Below are 26,118 nucleotides of genomic sequence, written 5' to 3'. Positions count from 1 at the left end.
TAAATATAATTTAACTTTTAAATATAATCATAAAATTATGATTTTTAAATTCATAAATTTTTAAATATAATCATAAAAGATACTTAAATATGATTAGTAATTTTCAGTGTTTGGTACGTATTTATTTCAGGTAACTGTTTTATCCTTACTCCATTTGGGTCACTTTCAGTGTTTCCCTGGACAATCACTGGAACCCTCCCCCAACCACAACGAACCCATGCTCTGGCCTTCCTCCTGCACTTCATCCTCTAATAACGTACCTGGAAAATTCCAAAGCACACTGAGCTGGCATATTAGGGAGGGACAGCAAGTAAATCCAGAAACAATGTATTGAGTCACTTCCGCAAAAAGCCCTGAAGAAAGATGTGGGCCACAGTTCTTTCTCTCACGCGATGTAGTCAAAACAGGTAAGAGTAGTAAAGTTACGTCATTCCCAAACAGGTTATGTTAAATCATCTGCAAAGGCAAGATGCAACTAAAGCACAATTTGGCAGGGAGTCTATACACTTTCTCTGTGAAAAAAAAATTAGTCTTTTTCTTTAATTTTTGCCATCCTCCTTTTCTCCTGCTCCAAAATCCAGCTCTCCAAAAATGCCATCCAGTATACCACTAGGATAGTTGACTCTCATCCTTGGCTAAAAGCAGTCCACACTCACCTCATACTTTGGGGGAAAGCTACCCATGTCCTAGTGTGTTCAACGTGAACAAGACTGAAACCACAAAACTGTCAGCAGTCTACACAAAGTAACTAACAAAATGACAAACGTTTGGTTTTTTTCACCCTTAAACAACTTAGTTTTCAGTCTTACTTCTTTACTACTTCTACAGGCCTCAGACCTGTGTAATTAACACATATTTGGAGGGAAAATATTTCAAAGTCATACAAATATATCCTGTTTCTCATTAATTTTAACACTCATTGATGGATCTTGCCTTCAGCAATTATTACTGTCATAAACTAAAGGATGATTTTCTATTTCCTTCATTCCTTCTACATTTGTTGGAATTCTTCTCTAAGGAAAAGCTGGGTTTTTTTTACTGTTAATTTATTCAATCATGTATCTGTATCAATATGTATTCATGGATATTTATTTTATTTTGTGGGTTATAATCCAATATTATCATTCTTTATTTCATTGCTCCAATCATTCCAGCTTTGGCCCCACAAAACACTTTCAGATTAAATGGGTCCTTTGGATCTTCCCCTCCCAACGTTTTCTGAACACTTCCTTATTTCCTGATAATACAAGATGTGTCAGGCATTTTTTATATTTTCTCTGCCATGGTCACAGCTCCATTTTACCAAGGAGCCCTCGTTTGATTCACTGGAGTATGCTTTTGGAATCCAAGAGCTAGGCACTAAGTGTGCTTGTTGCTCACTGCTTCTACGCCCCCTCAGTGGACAGACATAGGAAAGTAAACATACATTTATTTGTACATTGCTTGCTTAAATATGTCTACCTGTACGTATATATGTATATGTGTGTGTATATAAAGCACATAAGTTCACACTGATAGACTGAACTCCAATACAGCACCACAGAATTCATTTTAGTATTTCCCATTGCTTATCTGTAACTTCATTCTTCCCTGGCTCTCAGTTTCTACATTGTGATATATATTTACTTATTTGTTCAAACAACAGTACATATGCAACGTGCTTTCAAAACTGCTAAGCCATGAAGCTATGAGAAACAAATTTACCAACTAGAATAACATGCTTGTATATAGTTTTTTGTCTTTAGCCTTACAGAATTTCACCCAAGACTGCTTTACAAAGTTACTTAGGTAAGCTTCCTTTTCCTCAAACCCTTCAGTGAAGTTATATCATCTACTACAGTCCATATCTGTCTTGAGTTCCCCCTGACATACCCCTTATTTCGTTGATTTATTTAAATGTACATAGAGTAAAATTCACTCTTTGGGGTGCATAGTTCTGTAGGATTTAACAAAAGTATGTGTCCACTGTTATAGCACATAAAGGACAGTTCCCTAAAAGCTCATGTTGCCCCTTTGCCATCAATCCCTTAGTCTAACCTTTGTCAACCACTGATCTGTTTTCTATCATGACAAAATTATAATATACTTGGTTCTGACTTCTTTCACTTAGCAAAATACATTTAAGATTCATCCACATTGTTGCATGGATCAATAGGTTTTGTTTTGTTTTTTGTTTTTTGTTTGTTTTTTTTTTTTGGTTTTGTTTTCTTTTAACTGAGAATATTCCATTGGCTGAAGGACTTCTGGGCTAATTCCAGTTTGGGGAGGCTATGAGCAAAATTGCTCTGAACTTCCATGTTCAAGATTTTGTGAGAACCTAAGTTTTCAGTTCATCCGGGTAAATGCTTAGAATAAAGACTGCTGGGTCATATGGTGAGTATGTCCTTAACATGTATGTGTGTATGTGTTTATTTATTTGAAATGTTTGACATATAACATCATTAAATTTAAGATATACATGTTAATTTGATACATTTATGTACTGTAATGTAACTGTCATTGTAGCAATAGTTAGTACCTCTACTAAATCCCACACTTATAATTTCTTCTTTTTGTCATAGGAATAATCAAGATGTTAGTCACTTAGTAAGTTGATGATTATAATACAATATGGTTGTCTATTCACTAAACTGTGCATTAGATCTCCAGGCCTTATTTTTGATCTAGTTACAAGTCTGTACCTTTACACATGTCTCCTATTCCTCCATACTCCAGCTCCTGGTAACTACCATTTCACTCTGTTTTTGAGTTTAGGTTTTTTTAGATTCCACATATAGGTACTATCACGCAGTATTTGTATTTTTCTATCTGACTCATCTCACAGGCACAATGTCCTCAAGATCAATCCATGTTTTGACAAAAGGCAACATGTCCTTATTTCTTGTGGTTGAATAATATTCCATTGCATATATGATACCACATCCTCTTTATCCATTAAACTGTTTCATGGGTTAAGTTGTTTTCCATCTTGGCTACTGTGAATGCTTGAAGTAAACACTGGAGTGCAAATCTCTCTGATATTCTGTTTTCATGTCCTCTGGGTGTATACCTAGAAGTGGAATTATTGGCGCATATAGATTAATTTTAACTCTTTGAGGAATCTCCACACTGCTTTCCACAGTGGATGAAATAATTTACATTCCCATCAACAGTGTACAATGGCTCCCTTTTCTACACATCCTCACCAACACTTGTTATCTCTCATCTTTTTGATGACAGCTATTCTAACAGGTGTGAGGCAATAGCTCATTGCGCTATTTGATTTGCATTTTCCTGATGCTTAGTATTCTTGGGCATCTTTTCATTACTTGTTAGCCATTTGAATGTCTTCTTGGAAAAATGTCTCTTTACTTCCTCTGCCCATCTTTTAAATCTAATTGGTTTCTGTTGTTGTTATTCTTGAGCTGTAGGAGTTATTTTTTATATTTTGGATATTGGCCCTTATCTGATGTGATTTGCAAATATTTTCTCCCATTCTGTAGGTAGCCTTTTCATTATGTTTAGTATTTCTTTTGCTGTGCTAAAACTTTTAAGTTTGAAGTAGTTCCAATTATTGATTTTTGCCCTCGTTATTTGTGCTTTTGGTGATATAGCCAAAAAATTGTCGCCAACCAATGCTTCTTCCCTGTATTTTTTTCAAAAAGTTTTATGGTATCAGGTCTTTTTTTTTTTTTTTAATATTTATTCATTTTTGAGAGACAGAGACTGAGTGGGGTTAGAGAGAGGGAGACACAGAATCATAAGCAGGCTCCAGGCTCCAAGCTGTCAGCACAGAGCCCGATGCAGGGCTCAAACTCACGGAGATCATGACCTGCGCCAAAGCCCAACGCTCAACCAACTGAGCCACCCAGGTGCCCCTGGTATCAGGTCTTATATGTAAGTTTTTGATCTATTTCAAGTTAATTTTTGTGAGAAGACAGGGATTCAATTTCATTTTTCAGCATGTGGCTATCCAGTTTTCCCAAATCTGTAAAAGAAACTATCTTTTCACCATTAGGTATTCTTGGCTCCCTTATGGAATATTAGTTGACTTATCTAATTATGGCCTCTCCATTCTGTTCCATTGGTATGTGCCTATATTTATGCTAATACCATAGTGTTTTAATTACTAAATGTTTCTAGTATAGTTTGAGATCAGGAAGTGTGATGCTTCTGGCTTTGTTCTTCTTTCTCAGGATTGCTTTGACTATTCAGGGTCTTGCTCCATACAAATTTTCGGAAATTTTTTTTCTGTGAAGAATTCCATTGAATTTTGATAGAAACTGTGTTGCATCTATAGATGACCTTAGAGAGTATGGACATCTTCACAATATTAATTCTTCCTACCTAGGAACACAAGATGTCTTTCTACCTGTTTTTGTCTTTTTTTTGATTTCTGTAAACAGCTCTCTTGTCTCATCTTTCATTTCCTTGGTGCAATTATTCATAGATATATTATGTGTTTTGGTGCTATTGTGATGGGATAGTTTTATTTCTTTTGCAAATGTTTCATTATTAGTATATAGAAATGCAACAGATTTCTGTATGTTGATTTTGTATTCTGCAAGATTACTAAATTCATTGTTTTGTTCCAACAGTTTTTTGGTTGTGTCTTTGGGATTTTCTACACATAAAAATAATGTCATCTGCAAATAATGACAAATTTACTTCCTCCTTTTCAATTTGGATACTGTTTATTTCTTTGTGTTGCCTAACTGCTCTAGCTAGGGCTTCCAGTACTATACTGAATAACAGTGGTAAAAGCTGTCTTCATCCTAACATTGGAGCTTTTCACCACTCAGTATGATGTTAGTTGTGGGCTTGCTGGCCTTTATTATACTGAGGTATGTTCCCTTTATACATACTTTGTTGGGAGTTTTTATCATAAATGATGTTGTATTTTGTGAAATGCTTTTTCTGCATCTACTGAGATGATTGTCTGATTTTTGTCTTTCATTTCATTATTGATTTACTAATCTGCATATGTTGAACTATCCTTCCATCCTAGGGATAAATCCCACTTCATCAAGATGTACAATCTTTTTAATGTGTTTCTGAATTTAGTTTGCTGTATTTTGTTGAGAATTTTTACATCTATACTTATCAGGGATATTGGTTCATAACTTTTTTATATTGTCCATATCTGGCTTAGTGTTAGGGTAATGCTTGTCCTCACAGAATAACGTTGGAAGCATCCTTTCCTTTTCAATTTTTTGGAAGAGTTTTAGTAGGTTTGGCATTAATTCTTTTAAATGTTTGGTAGAATTTGCCAGTGAAGCTATCTGGCCCTAAGGTTTTCTGTGTTGTGAAATTTTTGATTATGGCTGTAATCTCTTTATTTGTTATTGGTCTGTTCAGATTTTCCATTTCTTCCTGATTCAGTCTTGGTAGGTTTGCTGAGACATATCAGTTTCTTCTAGGCTATCTGATTTCTGTCATATAATCATTCATAGTAGTCTCTTAAGACCTTAGTTATTTCTTTTTTTATTTAAAAACATTTTTTTACTGTTTGTTTATTTTTGAGAGAGGGAGAGACAGAGCACGAGTGGGGGAGGGGCAGAGAGAGAAGGAGATACAGAATCTAAAGCAGGCTCCAGGTTCTGAGCTGTCAGCACAGAGCCTGACGTGGGGCTTGAACCATGATCTGAGCTGAAGTCAACTGCTCAACTGACTGAGCCACCCAGGTGCCCCAGGACCTTAGTATTTCCGTAGCATCAGTTATATAATGCTCCCAATTTCACTTCTAATTTTATTTACATGCATACCTCATTATATTGCACTGCATTTTATTGCACTTCACAGATACTGCATTTTTTAAAGATTGAAGGTCTGTGGCAATCCTCTGTCAAGCATCTATTGGCACCATTTTTCCAAAAGCATTTGCTCACTTCATATCTTTGTGTCACATTTTAGTAATTCTCACAAATTCAACCTTTCTCATTAGTTATAGTTTTTACAGTGATCTATAATACTGATTACGACTCACTGAAAGCTCACATAATGATTAGCAACTTTTAGCAATAAAGCATTTTTAAATTAAGGTATGTACAGTTATTTTAGACATAATGCTATTTATTGCACATTACACTGCCAGTATACTGCAAACATAACATTTATATAAATGTCTTGAGAAATCAGAAAACTCATTTGACTCACTTAATGGCAATATTGGTTTTATTGCGGTGGTCTGGAATCAACGTTGCAATACCTCTGAGGTATATCTTTATTTCAGTCTTCTCCTTTTCTTACTCTAGCTTAAGTTTTGTCAATTTTATCTTTTCACAGAACCAGCTCCTTAGTTTCACTGGTCCTTTCAATTATTTTTCTGACCTTTATCTCATTTATTTCTGCCATGCTATTTATTATTTCCTTCCTTCTGCTAACTTTGGCTTAATTTGTTTTTATCTAGTTCTTTGAGGTACAAAATTAGGTTGTTTATTTGAGATCCTTCTAATATTTAACATATGCACGTTGCCATAAACTTTTATTTCAGAACTGCTTTTGTAGCATCCTACAGGTATTGGTGGTTGTGTTTCTATTTTCATTTATTTTGAGATAATTTTTTTGGTTTCTTCTTTCACTCACTGGTTGTTCAAAAGTGTGTTTAGTTTCAACATATTTGTAGACTTTCAAACTTTTCTCTTGTCAATTTCTAGTTTCTTTCCAATGTTGTCTGAAAAAATAATTTGTATGATTTCGGTCTTCTTAAATTTGCTAAGACTTGTTTTGTGTCCTGTCATTATGATCTTAGAGAATGTTATGTGCACTTGTGGGGACTGTGCATTCTGTTGCTGTTGGGTGAAATGTTCTTTACATGCCTGTTAAGTCCATTTGGTCTAAAGTATGTTTCAATTCCAATGTTTTCTTGTTGATTTTCTGTCTGGATGATGTATTCATTGTTAAAAGTTAGTGAAGCCCCGACTATTATTGTATTGTTGTTTATTTCTCCCCTCCAATCTGTTAGTATTTGCTTAATATATTTAGGTGCTTTGAGGCTGGGAGGATATAAAATTATACCTTATATAACGAAACTTTTATTGTGATAAAATGTCCTTTGTCTCATTATCATTTTTGGCTTTAAATATATTTTGTCTGACAGAAGTTTGGCTACTCCACTTTCTTTGATTTCCACTTGCATGGAATATCTTCTTGCATTCCTTCACTTTGAGCTTATGCGTGTCTTCAGAGCTGAAAAGGCAGCAAATGGTTGGGTCTTGTTTTTTGTTTTGTTTTGTTTTTTACTCTTCCAGCCACTCTGTTCCATTTGATTGGTGAATTCAATCCATTTACATGTAGAATGATTACTGATACATCAAGAATTACTACTACCATCTAATTGTTTCCTTTCTGTTTGCCTTATAGCTCCATTTGTTCTTTCTCCCTCTGTAACTTTGTAAATTGGTGGCATGCTCTGTCCCCCACCTCTGGTGGGTTTTGTTTGTTTGTTTGTTTTTTGGTTTATGTTTTGTGAATCCACACTTAGATTGTTGCTTTGTGGTTACCATGAGGTTTACATAGAACCTCTCAAAATAAAACAGTCCAGTTTATGCTGAAAGCAACATATCTTCACTTGCTCATAAAATCTTCATCCTTTTATTCCTCCCCTTTCATATTTTTGATGTCACAATTTACCTCTTTTTATACTGTGCATTTGTTAACAAATTATAGTTAACTGTAGTTATTTTTAAGACTCTTTGCCTTTAATCTTATACTATATAGTTAAGTTGTTAATACATTAACCTATTACAGTATTGGAATTTTCTAATCTGACTATATTTTCATCTTTACTAGCATGTTGTATACTTTCATATATTTTCTTGTTGAGTAGTATCTTTTTTATTCCATTGGAAGAGCTCCTTTCAGCTTTTATTTTAAGGCAGTTCTAGTGGTGATCAACTCCCTCAGCTTTTGTTTCTCTGAGAAAGTCTTTATCTTTCATATCTGAAGGATAACTTTACTAGATAGAGTACTGGTGGCTGTGAATTTTTGTCTTTCATCACTTTGAATATGTCAGTCCTCTCTCTTGGCCTTCATGGTTTCTGCTGACATATCTACTGATAACCTAACAGGGATTCCTTTGTAGATTATACTCTTTCCCTCTACTTCTCCCCAGCTGGCTTTAGTAGGCTTTATCTTCGATTTTTAGTAGTTTCATTACGATATGTCTTGGAGAAGGTCTTTTGGCATTAATAATCTATTAGCTTCTTGAACTTAGATGTTCAAGTCTTCCCCCAAGCTTGCGAAGTTCTCAGCTATTATTTCCTTAATTAAATGTCTACCCCCTTCTTCTCATCTCCTTCTGGAATCCTAATTATTTTGATGTTTGCCTTTTGATTGAGTCCCATAAAATCACACAGGCTTTCTTCATTCATTTTCATTCTTTTCTCTTTGTTCTCTTCTAACTAGTTCTTACTAAATTCCTACCCTATAATTCCTTTATTCAATTTTCCATTTGCTCTACTTTATTACAGACACTAGTTATTGTATTGTCCACCTCATTCACAGAGTTCTTCAGCTCCAGAATTGGCTATTGGTTCTTCTTTATGGTTTCTACCTCTTTTGTAATGAGTTCATTTCTTCTTCCTAATGTCATTGAATGGTCTTTCTGAGTTTTCTTGTACCTTGCTGAATTTCTTCAATACAATTATTTTTAATCCTTTATAAACTAGGTTATAGTATTTTGTATGTTTGGGTTCAGTTAGAAAATTATTGATATCTGGCACAAAAACAGACACTCAGATCAATGGAAGAGAATACAGAACCCATAAATGGACCCACAAACGTATGGCCAACTAATCTTTGACAAAGCAGGAAAGAATATCCAATGGAATAAAGACAGTCTCTTCAGCAAGTAGTGCTGGGAAAACTGGACAGCAACATGCAGAAAAATGAACCTGGACCATTTTCTTACACCATACACAAAAATAAACTCAAAATGGATGAAAGACCTCAATGTAAGACAAAAGCCATCAAAATCCTTGAGGAGAAAGCAGGCAAAAACCTCTTTGATCTTGGCCACAGCAACTTCTTATTCAACACATCTCCAGAAGTAAGGGAAACAAAAGCAAAAATGAACTATTGGGACCTCATCAAAATAAAAGGCTTCTGTACAGCAAAGGAAACAATCAGCAAAACTAAAAGGCAACTGATGAAATGGGAGAAGATATTTGCAAACAACCTATCAGATAAAGGGTTACTATCTAAAATCTATGAAGAACTTATCAAACTGAACACCCAAAAACCAAATAATCCAGTGAAGAAATGGACAAAAGACATGAATAGACACTTCTCCAAAGAAGACATCCAGATGGCCAACCAACACATAAAAGAAAAAAATGCTCAACCTCAGTCATTATCAGGGAAAAACAAATCAAAACCACAATGAGATACCACCTCACACCTGTCAGAATGACTAACATTAACAACTCAGGCAACAACAGAAGTTGGCGAGGATGTGGAGAAAGAGGATCTCTTCTGCACTGCTGGTGGCAATGCAAATTGGTGCAGCCACTCTGGAAAACAGTATGGAGGTTCCTCAAAAAATTAAAAATAGAACTACCTTACGACACGGCAACTGCACTACCAGGTATTCATCCAAGGGATACAGGTATGCTGTTTCAAAGGGGCACATGCACCCCAATGTTTATAGCAGCACTACAACAACAGCCAATATATGGAAAGAGCTCAAATGTCTATCGATGGATGAATGGATAAAGAAAATATGATATATATATACACACACACACACACATACAAACAATGGAGTATTATCTGGCAATCAAAAAGAATGAAATCTTGCCATTTGCAACTACGTGGATAGAACTAGAGGGTATTATGCTGAGTGAAATTAGTCAGAGAAAGACAAATTTATGACTTCACTCAAAGAGGACTTTAAGACACAGAACAGATGAACACAAGGGAACAGAAGCAAAAATAATATAAAAACAGGGAGGGGACAAAACATAAGAGACTCTTAAATATGGAGAACAAACAGAGGGTTACTGGAGAGGTTGTGGGAGGGGGGGATGAGCTAAATGGGTAAGGGGCATTAAGGAATCTACCCCTGAAATCATTGTGGCACTATATGCTAACTAACTTGGATGTAAATTAAAAAAATAAAATTTTTAAAAATTAAAAATTTAAAAATTTAAAAATATAAAAATAAATAAAATACATTGGAAAAAAGAAAATTAATGACATCTGGTGATTACATATATCCCCCCCTTTTTTTTCAGTACCTTATATTTTTGTGTTGCTGTTTTCACACTCTAAGTATCTTTATTGGGGGAGGTACCTGGCTGGCTCAGTCTTGACCTTGGGGATGATAGTTTGAGCCTCATGTTGGGTGTAGAGACTACTAAAAAATAAAATCTGAAAAAAAAATTTCAATAAATAAATAAAATAAAGTGTCTTTGTTGGTTATCTTTAGATTAGGTTTCTGTTTCTTGGTGTTGCTTCACTGGGGTTTCCTGGATTTATCATGGATAGATCTACTCCACTCTTCTTGCTCCCTCTTGTGGCAGAATTTCTAACTTTTGTGTTTCTTCCAGTTCTTATAACTCAGCAGCCTGGCTGCAAGAAATCTCTTTATTTTTCAGAAGGCAGTGTATAGCCCAAATTTGCGGTTCCCCCCCCTGCCCACTAACCCTGGTTGATTTTTCTGATACCTGCTCTCTTTTTTTTAATGTTTATTTATTTTTGAGACAGAAAGAGAGAGACAGAGCATGAGTGGGGGAGGGGCAGAGAGAAAGGGAGACACAGAATCTGCAGCAGGCTCTAGGCTCTGAGCTGTCAGCACAGAGCCCAATGTGGGGCTTGAACCCACGAACCGTGAGATCATGACCTGAGCCGAAGTCGGACGCTCAACCAACTGAGCCCCCCAGGCGCCCCTGATACCTGCTGTTATTGCCACACTTACAAGTACATTTCAAAGAGTTGGCTGCATAGTTGGGGAAGGTGTGGGTTTAGCACTCAGGGCACTGGGGGTGACTGTGTGCCTGGCGGGGAGACCCTCAAGTGGAATACTTCATAAAAGCTGGTGGGGAATTCCCACTGAAGTACTGAAGCAAATAACAAGAACTACGTTCATTGAATACTCTGTGATATTCTTACCTGCTTCCTTCTCTTTCTCCTCCCTCCCCTCTCACCATGGAGGTCCTGCCTCAAAGTAAGGGTGCCTGTATAGAGAAATGGGTTTAACTGGCTGCAACACACACAACTGGGATAGCTGTGTATTCACTCACCATTTCACACCACCTCTACATAAGTCTCCACTTCCAGACAGCTTACCAGTGTCACCTTGAGGAGAGAGGAGGCTCTGGCAGAGTACCTGTCCTTTGCATGCAAACTTGTCTCTATACAGCTCTGACACTGTGCTGGAATGTCCTCTCAAGCAGACAAAATTTCTACAAATGTTTTTTTGCTCATGGGCATCTGCCTAGGTAAGCAGTCTCCAGATTTTTTCCCTGGCCAGGCAAGTCAGAATGGGGCACATGCACTGACTATCTTAGATCCATAGTCCTTATGGAGGTCTTGTTTATTTTCAGATGCACAGGTGGGCTAGAAATCTCCCAGGGCCCTGGGCATGGGTGCTGGAGGCACTTGTGCTTGTGAATGGATGTCTAATTACCTGTTAAAATAATTTGTTAAAATTATTTTGTTAAAAGTAAGGAAGAATGACCCATATGCCCATGGTGCTGACATTACTCATTAATATATCCTTAACTTTGTAAGAAACTGCCATAGTGTTTTCCAATATAGCTGTATGACTTTGTATTCCCAAAAGCAATGTATGAGCACTCCAGTAACTCCTCAGTCTCATCAGCATTATGTGTTGTCAGTTTTTCTGTTTTTTATTGGTTTTTCAGCCATTCTAACACATGTGTTGTAGCAAGTGTATTTTACACATGTGAAATCACATATATGAATCTTATATCTTATTTTCTCCTAGAGAATCAGAAGTTCAGATAACACTGTATCAGCATTCCTATGAGGCAACAACCAGTTAGAACTACTGCTACCTTTATATAAACATATTCTTTCCATTATATCACAACCCTACCACTCCCAATTGTCTATGTCAGTCTGCTTCACATATTCAAGTTATCTGTCTGATCTGCATTGCCACCTGAGTTTGAGACCCACATACAAGTATTGGTGGAAGTCTAGTGTGCCACACCCAGCCAAACCCCCAAAACTTAAATCCACATACTCAGGTCCCTTCACAATCTTGTCCCAAACCACTTTTATAATTTCATCTTGTAACATCTCCATCCTAGAATCTTATACTCTAGCTTGCAATGATACTTAAATATACTTCTCAATCCCTAACTCTTATGCCTCTGAATCCCATATTTCCTACTTTATGAAATCTTGCTCAGTCTTCAAATCTAACTCTGTTTCCTCTCTGAATTCACCTAGTTTCTGCACATTTCTTTTGATGGCTGGGACCTTAATAAGAATCAATTTATTAAAAAAGTTATTTCTCAAATGCTGTACAATTGCTTTCAAATTTAAACTTTCACTTAAACCAGTAATCCTCAACCATAATATGATGTAGGATGTGGTCAACAGCAGTGAAGTAATGTAAGATACAGCCATTATTAATATAGTTCAAAGGTTTACATTTGTCCCCTTATTTAAGAAATTAGAATAGAATCACATCACATATTCTCCCTTACATTCCAACAGGCTTTCTTGAGTAACAAAGTCAGGCATGAATTATTAGCTAGTACCAGGAACGCACATAACTTTGAAAGTATGGTACATAAATTATATTAAGTGTTATCCTTCATATGTATCAAATTTAAAAAGTAGTTTAGAACCACCATTCTTAGCCTTTATACTATAAACATTTCCACAAGTAATCCATTTCCATTCAGAGTTTCTTCTTGGGAATATGTAAATTCTCTTTGTTATAATTTACTTAATCTCTCTTCATTCAAATTTCATTCTTTAAGATGGGGATGATAATAATAGCAAAGTTCCTGGATTATTATTAAAAAAAAAAAAACAAATAATATACATGAAATGACCTAGCAGAGTGTTTGCTACAGACAGATTAAATATGTAATAAATGTACTAGGAGCATTTTATTTTCCCTCCACTTCATCAATTCATTGATTCAGTCAACATTTGCTGAGTGTCAACCACATGTCAATCTCTGTGCTAGGTATTAAGAATGACAAATAAAACAAGGGTCAGACTAATGAAGGGATTTAATCTCTTCCTGAATACAAAAAAATCTAACTCTCAAATACCTGGAAGCCAAAAATAGTGGAGATAATAAGACCACTTTTATTTTCCTCTTTATTTCTTAGTTTTAATACCATCATCAAATTTTTATATTGGAAATAATTTATTTAGGGAAACCTGTACAGTGAAGATACTATATCCACAAATACTATAAAGCAGTTTTAAAAAGTGAAGAAAACAAAGATCTAACCTAACAAAAAACAAATCAAGGCTACAATCTTTAAAACATTTCCTAATTGAGGAATTAACAATAGATAGCATAGCATCCACTTAATTAGACATAATATCAAATTACTAGCATAACAAAGTTAGGATAGCTAGATAATGATCCTGGAGTGCATATGCCTTAACAATTTCCAATCAATGGAACCCTAGATGAAACCAATAAATGTATTCTTTACAACTTACCTATACATTCTGAAATGTCTGTTCATAAGTATGACCAGTCTGGTTTTATGAACATGAAAGGATTAGGCCCACAATATTATGTTAATACACTATTGCCTAATGGTAGAAAGGAAAGGTAGGCAAGAGAGACATCTGCACTAAAGATAAGTAAATATTGCAAAGCCAGGAGGCATAAGAAAGGCTGTTATTGCCCCAGGGGCACCTGGGAGGCTCAGTCGGTTAAGCATCCGACGACTCTTGATTTCCGCTCAGGTCATGAACTCGTGGTTTATGAGACCAAGCCCCACATCAGGCTCCATGCTATCAGTATGGGATTCTCGCTTGGGATTCTTGCTCTCCTTCTCTGCCCCTCCTCCACTTATGCTCTCTCCCTTCTTCTCTCTCTCTCTCAAAATAATTAAATAAACGTTAAAAAGGCAATAACAAGAAAGGGAATTTACAATGTATTCCCAAAAATATCTTTAAAAAATACAAAATCAAGGGGCGCCTGGGTGGCTCAGCCAGTTAAGTGTTGAACTTCAGCTCTGGTCATGATCTTGCACTTCATGAGTTCAAGCCCTGCTGTGCTGACAGCTCAAGCCTGGAGCCTGTTTTGGATTCCATGTCTCCCCCTCTCTCTGCTCCTCCCCTGTTTGTATGCTCTCTCTCGCTCTCTCTCTCTCAAAAATAAACATTAAAAAAAATTTTTTTAAATATAAAATCAAGACTTATTTCAAAGAGAATAGAGGATAAATTAGGAACATGAGAAAGAAATTCTAATTTATGCTTGCATTATGACTAGATAACATATAGAAGAAACTCTAGAAAGGAAAGCAGTGAGGACAAAGAAAAATCCATGAGGTAGCCAATCCACTTCTAATGCTGGACTTGCTCTTTGTCCAGATAACTCCTGGGTCTTTTAGAGTTTACTTTCCTAATATTCAGATGATTCTAAATGAAACTAAGCATATAGAGAAGTTTAGGTAAGATGGCAAAGTATGAGGAGGCTGAGCTTACCCCATCCCAAGAATACACAAGATAATAGCTACATATATGCAACTAACTCTGAAAACAACCTAAAGACTAGCAGAACAGACCTTCCACAGTTGATCACACAGAAGAGGCCACAACGAAAAGGGTAGTAGGGGCAGAGACAATGTTGGGAACCAAACCTTCTGCTGAGACTAACCAAAAGTGAGAGAGCCACAACAAGCACAGAGAATCAAAATGATTAGGCCCCACACCAGGGACCCCAGGCACTGGGGACTGGCACTGGAAAGACAAGTCCTCATAATATCTGGCTTTGAAAAACAATGGGGCTTAACTTTGGGAGCTTATAAAATCAGCAGGGCTTAACTCCAAGTACTTTAAAATCATAGAGCTTAACTATGGAAGAACCAGAAGTTGATAGGAAACTGAGTACCCAATCTTAATCAGCTATCATAATAAATAACTTGGCCCAAGACACAGCACAGAAGCAACAGTTTGGAAAGGACCTGGGGTATATACGAAGGAGACCTGTTTATGAAATCTCAGAACATGAGCTGGAGAGGCAGGGATCTTCAGATCTCCCCAGGAACAAAAGGGCTGGCAGGTGCCCTTTCTCTTCCCCTCCCCCAGCCTATATAGCTAAACACTTGCAGGGGCCAAAGTGAACACTCTCCATTTACCTTGCAGATCCACTGCATCCAACATGATGAATTCTGTAGGCTTCCTCCAAAGTGGCTTCTACCCACCATACCTTGTAAGCAGTTATGGCAGAGACCAGTGTAACTCCAAAGTGACTCTTGCCCTGGGAAGAAGGGAAGATAATTCCACATACCAACATACCTGTGGTTCCATCAGCCAAGCCTCTTAGCTGGGTGCACAGGGATTATGCCCTGCTATTTGGTGAGCCCAAAACTGTGGCAGAGAGGCTGCATACAGACACCTAATCTGACTGCTGGCCCTCCACACATCAAGGCGGTGGTAGCTTTAGACAGGCTTCCCAACAGCACAGTGATCAAACCCTACCCAGTACACCCAAAGCAGGCAAAGTGGATCACTGCAGCTGCCTGGGCTGAAGGCAAATGCAACTTAGCCACAACAGTAGGGCACAAGCAGCCAACACAGGAAACACCCCTAAAGCACCAGGTTCTAGTGACCAGAGGGGATTGCACTACAGAGCACAATTGGACTTCTACACAAAGGCACTACTACATCACTACAAACATGAAACTTACAAACATCACAATGACTCTAAACCCATATCTTTCTATAATAACACTGAATGTAAATGGACTAAATTTTCCAACCAAAAGACATAGGATATCAGAATGGATAAAAAAACAAGACCCATCTATTTGCTGTCTACATGAGACTCATTTTACACAAAGGCACTACTTTCCAGACCAGGATATGTAGCTGACCTCACTAATACATTGAAACTGACAGAGAGTTAGACAAAATGAGGACACAGAGGACTTATTCTTTCCCAAATGAAAGAATAAGACAAAATCACAACAAAAGAGCTAAATGAAATGGAAATAAACAACATGCCTGATAAAGAATTTAACATAATGTTCATAAAGATGCTCACTGGAATTGACAAAAGAGTGGATGAACTCAGTGAGAACTTCAACAAAGAATTCAAAAATATAAAAAAGAACCAGTCAGAGATAAAGAATTTAAAAACTAAAAGAAAAAGTACCCTAGAGGGAATCAGTAGCAGATTAGAAGAGGTAGGAGTCCAAAACAGCAATCTGGAAAACAGGATAGTGAAAAGCAACCAAGCTTAAGAATGAAAAAGATAAAAAATAATAACAGAAACAAGAAAAGGCTAAAGAAACTCAGAGACATCATCAAACAACATTTGCACTATAGGGGTCCAAGAAGACGAGACGAAAGGAGGCAGAACACTTCTTTGAAGAAATAATAGCTGAAAATTATCCTAATCTGGTTGGGGGGGGGGGGGGAAGGGTTGGGGAGGAGGGGACAGATACCCAGGGCCAGGAAGCACAGAAAGCCACTAACAAGATTAACCCAAGGAGGTCTACACCAAGACACATAATAATTAAAATGTCAAAAAATAATGATAAATAAGAGAATTTCAAAAGCAGCTAGAAAATGAAAACAATTACATACGAGGGAAACCACATAAGGCTATACACTGATTTTTCAGCAGAAACTTTACAAGCTGGAAAGGAGTGGCATGATATATTCAGAGGGCTGAAAAGAAAAACCCAGCATCTAAGAATACTCTTACTACCAAATTTATCATTTAGAATAGGAGAGAAAGAGTCTCCTAAACAAACACAGGTTATAAAAGTGCATCACAACTAAACCAGCCTTACAAGAAATGTTAAAGGAGGGGCACCTGGGTGGCTCAGTCAGTTAAGCATCGACTCTTGGTTTCAGCTCAGGTCATGATCTCACGGTTCATGGGTTCAAGCCCTGCATGGGGCTCCATGCTGACAGTGGGGCCTGCTTGGGATTCTCTCTCTCTCTCCCTCTTTCTCTCTCTTTCTCTCCCTCCCTCTCCCTCCCTCCCTCCCTCTCAGTCCCTCCTGGCTCATGCACTCTGTCTCTTTCTCAAAATAAATAAATAAACTTAAAAAAAAAAAAAAAGAAGTGTTAAAGGAAATTCTGAGTGTAAAGAAAAGGCCCTAAGTATAAGAAAATTATAAAAGACAGAAACTTCACATGTAAAAGCAAACATATAGTAAAGGTAGTAAATTAGTCACTTATAAAACCAGGATGCAGGGGCGCCTGGGTGGCTCAGTCAGATGAGCGACCGACTTCAGCTCAGGTCATGATTTCAGGGTTTGTGAGCTCAAGCTCCGCATCAGGCTCTGTGCTGATAGCAGAGAGCCTGGAACCTGCTTCGGATTCTGTCTCCCTCTCTCTCTGCCCCTCCCCAACTCATGCCCTGTCTCTGTCTCAGAAATAAACATCAAAAAAAATTAAAAAAAAAAAAAATAAATAAAGCCAGGATGCAGCAGAAAACAGAAAAATAGTCAATCATATCTACAAAAATTAGATACACAAAAAGATTTAAAATATTAAGGGGAAAGTAAATTTCCCCAGATTTTAGAATGTGTTCAATCTTAAGCAACCATTAACCTAATATACATGTTGTATAGGAACACAATGGTAACCATAAATAAAAAATAAAACAAATAAAAACCTTTAGTAGATAAGCAAAAGAGAAAGGAAGCTAAGCATAACACTAAAAAAAGAAGCCATCAAACCACAAAAAAAGAAAGCAAAAGAAGGAACAAAGAAATACAAAAATAACCCAAAAACAGATAACAAAATATGGCAATAAGTGCATACCTATCAATAATTACTCTGAATGTAAATGGACTAGATGCTCCAATCAAAAGACACAGGGCAACTGAATACATAAAAAAACAAGATCCATCTTCATACTGACTACAAGAGACTCACTTCAGACCTAAAGACACATACGACTAAAAGTGAAGGGATGGAAAAACATATACCAGGCAAATGGAAACAAAAACAAAAACAAACAAACAAAAAAAAGCTGAGTTGCAATACTTGTATCAGACAAAACAGACTTGAAAACAAAGTCCAGGGGTGCCTGGGTGGCTGAGTTGGTTAAGTGAGCAACTTTGGCTCAAGTCATGATCTCACGGTTTGTGAGTATGAGCCCTGCATCAGGCTCTCTGCTGTCAGCACAGAGCCTGCTTTGGATCCTCTGTTTCCCTTTCTCTCTGCCCCACCCTGTTCGTATTCACTCTCTCAAAAATAAGTAAACATTAAAAAAAAAAAAAAAAAGTCTTCATAGGAAGAGCCATATAAGGACACTACATAATGACATAGGGATCAATCCAACAAGAGGATATAACAATTATAAATATCTATGCACCCAACATAGAAACACCTAAATATGTAAAGCAAATATTAACAAAGGGAGAAAATTACAGTAATACAATAATAGTAGGGGATTTTAACATGCTACTTACATCAATAAATAGATCATCCAGACAGAAAATCAATAAGGAAACAATGGCTTTGAACAACACATTAGACCAGATGAACCTAAAAGATATATATAGAACATTCCATCCAAACAGTAGAATACACGTTGTTTTCAAGTGTACAAAGAACACTCATTCTCCAGAATAGATCACATTACTCCACAAAACAGGTCAAAATATTCAAGAAGACTGAAATTATAACAAGTATCTTTTCTGACCGCAATGGTATAAAACGAGAAATAAATCACAAGAAAAATTTGGAAACAACACAATATAGAGAGGCAAAACAACATGCAACTTAACAACTAACAGGTCAGCCAAGAAATAATTAGAAATTTTTTAAAAAGTGCATGGAGACAAACGAAAATGAAAATGCAATGGACCAAATCTTTGGAACACAAAAGCAGTTCTAAGAGGGAAGTTTATAGTGATAGTGGCCTACCTCAAGAAAAAAGAAAAATCACAATAGACTAGCCCTCCACCTAAAGGAGCCAGAAGAACAAACAAGGCCCAAAGCTAGTAGAAGGAAGGAAATAATTAAGATTAGAACAGAAATAAATAAACACTAAAAAACCCAATAATAGAAAATATCAATAAAATCAAGAGCTACTTCTATGCAAAGATAAACAAAATTAATAAACCTTTAGTCAGATTCATCAAGAAAAGAATGAGACAAGACTCAAATAAATAAAATCAGAAATCAAGTAGGAGAAATAACAACCAACACCACAGAGATACAAAGGATTATAAGAGAATATTATGAAAATTTATATACCAAAAAAGTGGACAAACTGGAAAAAAATGGATAAATTCATAAAAACATAACAATCCTCAAAAACTGAATCAGGAAGGGGCACCTGGGTGGCTCAGTTGGTTAAGTGTCTAACTTCGGCTCAGGTCATGTTTTATCTCATGGATCGTGGGTTCAAGCCCCATGTTGGGCTTTGTGCTGACAGCTCATAGCCTGGACCCTGTTTTGGATTCCGTGTGTGTGTGTGTGTGTGTGTGTGTGTGTGTGTGTCTCTCTCTCTCTCTCTCTCTGTTTCTCCCTTACTTGTGCCCTCTCTTTCTCTTAAATAAATAAACTTAAAAAAAAAAAAAAACTGAATTGGGAAGAAATAGAAAATTTAAACAGACTAATTATTAGTAATAAAATTGAATTAGTAATAATTAAAAAAAAATTGTCAACAAAGTCCAGGACCAGGTGGTTTCACAGGTGAATTCTACCAAACAAAAAGAGGAGAAAAAACTTGTCAGATTCATTCCAAAAGGCTAGCATTACCCTGATGCCAAATTAAACAAACACACTATGAAACAAGAAAACTACAGGTTGTTACCTCTGATAATCATAAATACAAAAATCCTCAACAATATATTAGCAAACCAAATTCAACAATACATTAAAAAAATCATTCACTATGATCAAATGAGATTTATCCAGGGATATAAGGGGGGGTTCAATATTTGCAATTCAATCAATGTCACATTAATGAGAAAGGATTAAAAACATAAGGTCATCGACATAGATGCAGAAAAAGCATTTGACAAAATATAATGCCCATTCATGATAAAAACTCTCAAAAAAGTAGGTAAAGAAGGAACATACCACAACACAATAAAGGCCATATACAATAATGGCTAACATCATACTCAATGGTAAAAATTTAAAGCTTTTCCCCTAAGTCAGGAACAAGACAAGGATGTTAACTCTTATCACTTTTATTCAACATAGTACCGTAAATAGTTGCAACAATCAGAAGAAAAAAAAAATAAAATGCATGCAAATTGATAAGAAAGAAGTAAAACTGCCAATATTTGCAAAAGACATGATACTACATACAAGAAAATATTAGACTGTACAAAAAAACTGTGAGAACTGATAAATGAATTTAATAATGTTGTAGAATACAAAATTAATACACATGAATCTGATGTATTTCTATATGCTAGTAACAAAGTAGCAAAAAGAGACATTAAGAAAACAATCCCATTTACGATTGCACCAAAAGAATAAAATGCACAGGAACAAATTTGACCAAGGAGGTGGAACACCTATCCTTTTAAAACTATATGACACTGATGAAAGGAATTGAAGACAACACAAACAAATGGAAAGGTGTACCACATTCAAAGACTGGAAGAAATATTGTTAAAATGTCCATACTATGCAAAGCAACAACAGATTCAATGCAATCACTATCAAATTAGTAATAGTTTTTTTTTTTTCACAAACTACAACAATCCTAAAATTTGTATGGAAACACAAAAGACCCCTAATAGCCAAAGCAATCTTAAAAAAAAGAACAAGGCTGGAGAAGAAGGCTTGTATTAGATTCCAAGATACACTACAAAGATGCAGTAATCCAGTGTGGGACTAGTACAAAAACAGACATATAAGTCAATGGAACAGAATAGATAGCCCAGAGATAAACCCAAACCTACAAGTACAATTAATCTATGACAAAGGAGGCAAGAATATATAAAATGGGGAAAAGACAAGCTCTTGAACAAATGGTGCTGGAAAAACTGGCCAGCTACAGGTAAATCAATTAAACTGGACCACTTTCTTATACTATACAGAAAAAATAAACTCAAAATATACTAAAGACCTAAATGTGAGACATGAAAACATAAAAATCCTAGAAGAAAAAGTAGACAGTAGCTTTTCTGACATTGACCTTAGCAACATTTTTCTAGATAAGTCTCTTGAGGCCAGGAAATAAAAGCAGAAATAAACTATTGAGACTACACCAAAATAAAAAGCTTTTGCACAGTAAAGGCAACCATCAACAAAGCCAAAAGGCACCCCAGGAAATGGGAGAAAATATGTGCAAATGATATATTCACTAAAGAGTTAATATTCAAAATATATAAAGAACTTACACAACTCAATACCAAATAAAACAAACAATCCACTTAAAAAAATGGTCAGAAGACTTTAATAGACACATTTCCAAAGAAGACATACAGATGGCCAACAGGCACATAAAAGGATACAAAAATGCTGATTCAAAGGGGCACATGCTCCTGAACCCAAGTATATCAAAGAATTTTAAATGTTTTCAAATCCAAGTATTCTAAAAAAGATTAACAAAATAGAATATTTATCTCAGCAATTACCTTAACTATGAAAAAAATTATGAAAGAAACTTCCATAGTAATATTACAAGTTTTTGTGCCACTGTGCCACTGTGCATACTTTTATAAGATATTTATATTTTAAAGTATTTATCTAAATGTGTCATAATTCTCCATATATATCTCCAAATGAGTATATAAAACATAATGAGAAATCAAAAAGCAAACAAAAATTTCAAGTTCACTAAACTTTTAAAAATACTTATCAAAACAACTATTGCTACATTCTATGTCTGTTAAATGAAAAAAAGAAAGAAAATTATTTTCACTGCCACTTCCAACCTAGAAGAATAGGGCTGATCTATGGTGTTTTCTGGTCTTACCCACATACTTTCGGGGATTTCCTTTGAGGGCACTGAATGGGTTAAGATTTAATGAAATTTGGAGTTGCATACATTAGTGGATATACTTTATTTTAAAAATCATAATATTCTATATAAAAATAAGTATACAGAAATCACTCCCTAACTATATAAAATCCTCCTCCTCATGCAAAATTTTGGTATGAATAATAGACTTCTCTAATATCCAGTTGATCAAAGTAGCCCAAAATGAAAGGACCACTGCCTTTGGGCAAACATACAGAACATTCTTTCCCCCAAATGTTCAATCGGTTAGTACCTATTTACCTTTCACTTGGATCCAAAGCCTCATTCTCTGGAATGCCTTTCTAGTCACTCTCAATCTATTGAAATGCTTTCTTTGCTCAACTTTTCTACATCTCTCCTTTGACTATAAATCCCCTAACAATCATCTGTGTATTATTCATTTCTAAATAATACTTATTGGTATAATAAAAATGCCAAATAAGATACGTAACAGACATAGATGGATAACAGGATAAAAAAAATACACAAACAAGGAGAGGTTACAGAAAAATACTTATGATGTGTCTGATACCCTAAGGCATAAGTTCATTCACAGTCCTGTCTCTATTCTCACTGGTTCTACTCTAAGGAAATAATTAACAAGAAAACAGATAAACACACATATATATATACACATACACACGTGCACACACACACACACACACACACACACACACACACACGTGTATGCAGACATATTTAATAACAGTGAAAAATGGAAAATTCAGTCCAATAAATATTAATTTAACAATTATTTATTAAGTACCTTGGGGCTGGGAATAAAGTACTGAATAAAAATGGACAAATTCCCCACTCTTATGAAATTGATGCTCTAGGGGAAAATATATTATACAAATAATTTCTTAATTATAGTGAGAGAATAATGGTTAAGTTAAAAATGGCTTATTAATGTACAACAAGTATTTAGAAGAAGCCAAAAACTGAACTTGAGACACTTGGTCATATCATCCCTCCAGAACTTCCAGCCATGTAAGACAATGCCCCAAATATATGCATTCACTAGTCAAGCCCCATGTCCCCTTTTGTGATACAAACTGTTCATCCAGTTGGAAAGTAAAGAATGAAGGCATAACAAAATTTTAACCATCACTAAAAATGACACACATGAAAATGGGAAAAAACCCACAAAATTATACCACAACTAGATTATAATTATGCAAAGACTACATTTATTCATGGATAAAAATTAAAACAACAGTAAAAGAATATAAATATGTTACACTCAAGAGCTATTGAAATTAAACTTTTTTTGTTTTGTTTTAAATAAAAACAGTGGGTTGCTTGTATCACCCCTTTAAATAGATCCTAAAAATGGTAAAGAATACCTATTTTGTGGTTGTTTAAATAAATATCCATTTTCATAGGCCTCAGTATTAGATCTAATGATCTTCAGATGAATGAGAAAAATGTGGAAATCATTAAGAAAAATAAAAGCTAACTTCATAAAAAGTATTATGGATAATTGTCACCTTCAAATATTGGTTTTTCTCTGGTTAAAATCACAGAAACATCATGGGTAAATTAATTATCAACAGACATGGTTTATCAGTTCCCAATAAGACCATGACCAGTTAGTTCTTGATGAAAAAAAATGATAAGTTAATGCTAAATAGGATCCTGGTAAATAAGCTCTTGATAGGAAATTAGACACAAGAAGTAATCTTATCAAAGCACAATCTGAAATATTTTTGGTTTCTTTTTTATTTTATTTAAAAAAAATTTTTTTAATGTTTTTATTTATTTTTGAGACAGAGAGAAACAGAGCATGAGCAGGGGAGGGGCAGAGAGAGAGGGAGACACAGAATCTGAAGCAGGCTCCAGGCTCTGAGCTGTCAGCACAGAGCCCGATGTGGAGCTCAAACTCACAGAGTGTCAGATCCTGACCTGAGCTGAAGTCGGACGCTCAACAGACTGAGCCACCCAGGCACCCCTTTTTTTTATTTAAAAACAAAGGGGGGGTGGGAACCTGGGTGGCTCTGTTGGTTAAGCGTCCGACTTCAGCTCAGGTCATGACCTCATAGTTCGTGGGTTCAAGCCCCTCTGTGCTGACAGCTCAGAGTCTGGAGCCTGATTTGGATTCTGTCTCCCTCTATCTCTGCCCTTCCCCCACTCACGCTCTGTCTCTCTCTAGCTCTCTCTCAAAACTAAATAAACATAAAAAAATTTTTTTTTAAAAAGGGGGTAGTAATGGGGCGCTTGGGTGGCCAGTCATTTGAACGTCAGACTTCGGCTCAGGTCATGATCTCGCAGTTCCTTAGTTTGAGCCCCGCATGGGGCTCTGTGCTGACAGCTCAGAGCCTGGAGCGTGCTTCGTATTCTGTGTCCCCCTCTCTCTCCGCCCCACCCCTGCTTGTGCTCTGTCTCTCTCAGTCTTTCAAACATGAATAAACATAAAAAAAAAAAAATTTAAAAAGGGGGGTAGTAGTAACAAAATTTCTAAAGTTCTAAAATATAATCCCATGATATTATGTCAAATATTAATTACGAGTGGTAAATCTCCTACAAAATGTTTAAAATAGAAATAAGCAAAATACTACATTTGAAATTATTTTAGCATTTGTGTTAAATCTGTAAGTCTATTGAAGGTTGTAATTATTAATATCCTATAATAGTTCCTTTTCTCCATAGTCCAGGACCCCTCACAGGCACTCACACTGAGATAAGGTTCACAGATCTAGTTAAGAAAATTTTTACTTCTGAGGGGCTCCTGGGTGGCTCAGTGGGTTAAGTGTCTGACTTTGGCTCAGGTCATGATCTCACAGCTTGAGGATTCGAGTGTCGCATCCGGCTCTGTGCTGACAGTAAGGCACCTGGAGTCTGGAGCCTGTTTCAGATTCTGTGTCTCCCTCTCTCTCTGCCCCTCCCCCTCTTACGCTCTGTCTCTCTCTGTCTCTCAAAAATAAACAAACATTTAAGAAAATTTTTACTTCCTCACAGTGAACAAATCACCCACGAAGGTTCACTCTTCATTCAAAGTAAGTAATACTTTTATGTAAAGTAGAACAATTCAAGCTCAATTGATTTTATTAGTTCTGTCCTTTATAAACATTCCCTATTCTCAGTTGGCTACAATTTAGGTTAAAAGCATGCCAGTGCTGATATCCCACCAACAACTTGGATCATATCTATTAAATGTACCCTTAAGCAGTGTTACCCTTAGGATATGGGGAGGCCATGGGAAAATAATTTTTATCTGTCTGAATAAATAATCTGATTTTTAAAAATCCATGGGCTCATGGGAGCTATAGTGATTCATCAATGAAGTTTTAAAATACTGGGTGGAAATACTTATTGCTTATTTATTGTCTAATCATATCCATGAATATTCTTTATTCATCTAAACACCATCTCTGTGTTCTTCATTATCATGTTCCTTCATTATTATATGCTATTCCTGATTAATTTTGTAACACCCACACAAGAAAAAGGTAACAATACTGTTGTTACTCAGGATGCCATGACTCTTAGGACATGTTAGCATTAAAACAACATACATTTGTTGAGTTCCTTAATACCATTTATTTAATGTTGGTTACATCATTACTAAGGACACTGTTATCTTTCATTATAATGTCTATGAACACTAATTTCCATTGTCTCTGTCAAAGTTTGTGAGATTTTTGTTTATTTGAAAATCTCAAGTCTTAACTAAATATACAAGAATGTATGAATGAGAACTTGCTTTCTGGTCATGTTAAATTTACTAACAGTAAACAGGATTTCAAAGCACAAAAGTAGAACACATCTTCTAACCACGTCTACTCTTAAACTCTTCACACCATTACTAGAATGTGACCTCCTTCAATGTGGAAAGCAAGTCTGCCTCTCACACATCACCACCAGGAGGAGGACATGGGTCTACTCACCCACAGGAGGGGTATGGGACAAGAGGACAGAAATTGAAAGGCTAATTCTAAAATACTTACAGAAATGCAAGAAACCTACGATAGCCAAAACAATCTTTAAAAAACCAACCAAACAAACAAAAA

General features: G+C 36.0%; 1 protein-coding gene across 2 annotated transcripts in view; it reads right to left on the bottom strand.

Moving 5' to 3' along the window:
- Positions 1-26,118, bottom strand: part of SPIDR (scaffold protein involved in DNA repair) — a 479,623-nt gene that overhangs the window by 349,122 nt on the left and 104,383 nt on the right. The window contains exon 1 of one of the 2 annotated variants that reach the window (XM_042923262.1): positions 261-2,090. The exons of the other annotated variant lie outside the window; for it this stretch is intronic. The gene's annotated coding sequence lies outside the window, so the exon portion shown is untranslated. Of the gene's footprint in view, positions 1-260; positions 2,091-26,118 lie in introns of those variants that run through there. 2 annotated transcript variants of the gene reach the window in all.

This window comes from Panthera leo, chromosome F2, assembly GCF_018350215.1.
Source record: "Panthera leo isolate Ple1 chromosome F2, P.leo_Ple1_pat1.1, whole genome shotgun sequence".
Lineage (NCBI taxonomy): Eukaryota > Metazoa > Chordata > Mammalia > Carnivora > Felidae > Panthera > Panthera leo.
The sequence above is the reverse complement of the archived record's forward strand: the minus strand, read 5'-3'. Positions and strand labels throughout refer to the sequence as shown.